The sequence below is a fragment of the Pogona vitticeps genome, chromosome 3, assembly GCF_051106095.1.
Source record: "Pogona vitticeps strain Pit_001003342236 chromosome 3, PviZW2.1, whole genome shotgun sequence".
In the NCBI taxonomy this organism is placed as follows: Eukaryota; Metazoa; Chordata; class Lepidosauria; order Squamata; family Agamidae; genus Pogona; species Pogona vitticeps.
Window position 1 is genome coordinate 131,091,413 of NC_135785.1, and position 3,315 is coordinate 131,094,727.

At 44.0% G+C, this 3,315-nt stretch overlaps 1 pseudogene across 1 annotated transcript; it reads right to left on the minus strand.

Annotated features, from left to right (window-relative positions):
• Positions 1-756: 756 nt before the first annotated feature.
• LOC110088906 (glyoxylate reductase/hydroxypyruvate reductase pseudogene) lies at positions 757-3,027 on the minus strand (annotated as a pseudogene). Its single transcript, XR_013543467.1, has one exon. The product of XR_013543467.1 is annotated as a glyoxylate reductase/hydroxypyruvate reductase pseudogene (transcript).
• Between the last annotated feature and the right edge of the window lie 288 nt (positions 3,028-3,315).

Here is a 3,315-nt window from a genome sequence, read left to right on the forward strand (position 1 = left end):
TTTTCCAACCCCCATGGGCTGTGCAAGTGATTCCTGAGAGTGGGGTAATGAGTAGGCAACAGCTGTGAATGCCAACTCACTCAGCTGTTTTACTTGCCAGTTGGAATGCAGTTAAGCACAGACACATTCACTCCCTCCCACTGGGGACCTCCTTGCCAGGGTGAAGCTGAAAGAATATAAATGAAACCCAATACACATTTGTAGTATGGGAAGACTCCAGGCTTGTGGGATCCATTATTCTGTTTTCTGTTTAAACCTTTAAGCTCAACCATAACTAACCATTTTGGCACCTGAGGTAAGTGGCTCCATCCCATCTCATCCACTTTTTTTTCAAGGTATGGGCATGAGGCCCCCATGAAAAAGAAGCAGGAGAACATCCCCCCACTTAAAAAAAGAGAGGAACTTTTTGCTTCCCCAAAAAAGTTCTAGGTTGGCAAATGCCATTTATTTTCCTGAAACCCACTAATAGATTAAACACTAGATTTTAGCATCCTCTAAATTCTGGTGCCCTGGGGCAGAGCTCCAATTGTTCTACTCTAGTTATAGCCCAGGTAAACATGTGCTAAGAAAATGGAAGCACAAAGCACTCCTAAGCTCATGCTTAGCCGAGTAATTTGTGATCAGTAGCAGAATCAAACTCAGAAACCAACCCCTCGATTCTCCCAAACATCTTCCCCTATTTATATGAATCTAAAACCTCTGAGACCCAATATTCACAGTGATTTGCCACAGATGGAACTGCTATTTTCAAGCAGCAGCTTGAAAATCATAAAATACATATGGCAAGGAAGGAATTATCAGTTGTAGCAGATGTTCATAATCCAGAAGTCTTAATGAGAAGGTATAATAACCACAGCTGGTACAAACATACAATGTGCAATTAAGTGACTGGCAAAGGAAACTGAAAACATTGATTTCTGCTATCCAAATATTCATGTATTTCAAAAATGCTAATCTTTACAAATTGAGCAGTCTGGGAGAATGTTCTGTTGCTCTAGATCAGGGATCTCCAAACTACGGCCCATAGGCCATGCCTTTTTATCTGGCCTGGGCATAAGAAAAGGAGGGGAGGGGGACCCGAATGATTCCCCACCCCTGCTACCTTTGCAAAGACAGCAGGGGTGCGAGATTGTTTGGGTTGCCCTTCCCTCCTTTGGGCCTCAAAAATGTGTAAAATATATAATGAAAAGTACTGAAAAGTTTGAAGCCCCCTGCTCTAGATGGTTCTCCACCATACTTTAAGGACTAGAATACTAAACAAATATATTTCTAAGGCTACAATTCTATATAATGTTACTTAGAAGTAATTCACAATAAGCGTAACAGGACTTGTTTCTAAGGAAACTTGTGCAGGTCAAGACATGTAGGCAAAATTTAATTGAATTCTTCAAAAAAAAAAAACCTTCTGGTTTATGAACGTGGGATATTGTGCTTCTGTGCCCAGGATTCAAAAATCAAGGAAATGCCTCAGTATTGCTGCACAGTATTGTGCCCATGTTGCCAGCAGGAAAAAGGATGCCAAGCTTTACATAGCAAACACCAGCCTGAATATTGACAACAGCACGGGCAGCAGCCAATATTGTCTACAGCAGAGGTCTCAAATGTGTGGCCCGTGGGCTGATTGTGGCCCTCGGGATGATAGTTTGTGGCCCCCACCTTAATATGAAAGTTTAATGTTAGTGTGGCCCACGAGTTTGATATGTATGGCACTTTACAGTGTTGTGTGCGGAGCTAAACAAACCTACCAATCATGGTGGGGTATATGGCTCTTGGGAGCAGGACATCAGCCGGGCTTGATGCAAGCAGAGATACATTTCTGAATGAGAGAAAGTTATAGCAGCGTTGCCATGGAGTGTTTTCTTCCATGCCTGGCTGGCTGCCTCATTTCTATTAGGCACATGCAGACATTCATCCCAGCATGCTGCATTCACTACATTTCAAAAAATGTAGTGATGTTTTATATGTGTGTGTGTGTGTGTGTGTGTGTGTGTGACATTAAAGTTAGTTTGTTTGAAAAATTAGTTGCATCATTTAGTAGCTACTGGGGCAAAAATATTCCAGAAATGTTAAGGCAGTTCACACTGACTGGTGTTGCTTCTCACAGCCTGACTTCACTTGCCATGCTTTCTCCTTCCAAGCCAGACAGAAGATTGTTGGCAGCCAACACTGACATCTTATTCCTTGTTGCATAGGTGGTGCTTCCAATGTGTGGCAAAATTACACAGTTCTTCAGGGAAAGTAATGGATTGTCCATAGGTAGAGGTTCTGGGGTTGTAACATCTAGCCCATCAGCAGCAATATGGCCATTGACTAAAGCTTCGTAAAGGTCATCTTGATTGACCACAGCACCCCTGCTTGTGTTGATGAACACAGGAATTTTATTCATCCTACAGAAGAAGTCCTGATTGCACATCCCCCGAGTGTCAGGCATGAGAGAACATGTCACAATGACAAAATCAGACTCCTCTGCTAGCTGGGCAAGTGGTACAAATTCCACTCCCAACTCCACAGCTGCTTCAGGTTTGGGGTGTACAAAAATTTATCGACTCCAAGTGGTTCCAGGTGGTGTGCTACAGCCTGGCCTATTCTTCCCAGCCCAATAATCCCGACGGTGCTGCCAGAAAGTCCATAGCCACACATCCAAAGGGGCTTCCAGGTTGTCCAGCCTCCATTCTTCACTTCCACCACCATTTCAGGCAGCCTGCGAGATGTTGCCAGGAGTAAAACTACAGTGAGCTCAGCAGTGGAATCGGTCAGGATGTCTGGTGTGTACCCCACACAGATCCCACTTTTCTTAATTTCAGGAATAGCAAGATGGTCATATCCCACAGACAATGCACTGATTACTTTGAGGGTTGGCCCTGCTGCATCCAGGACTTCCTTGTCTATCCAGTTGGACAAGAGGCACAAAAGACCATCCTTGTTAGCTATTCCCAGCAGCAACTCAGACTGAGGAATCAGCTCATCTGAATCCCACTGCTGGACACTGCAAACGCCAGACTGGTGCAAGACCGCCAACCCCTTCATGAGTCATTGCACTGCAGCTCGCAATCATCTTGCTCCCTGCAAAGCAGGCCCACACAGAGAGACACATACACAGAGACACACACAGAGACACACACACACAGAGAGAGAGAGAGAGAGAGAGAGACATCAATGGCACTTAGAGAGTTAATATGAGGTCTCTCTCTCTCTCTCTCTCTCTCTCTCTGACAAAATAAATTGAAGTGATGTGTATTGGCAGAATAAAAGAAAAGTAAGGAACTTAATGCAGCCTAATGTAGTCTGTAGTCACATAATAACACCTGTCCATTG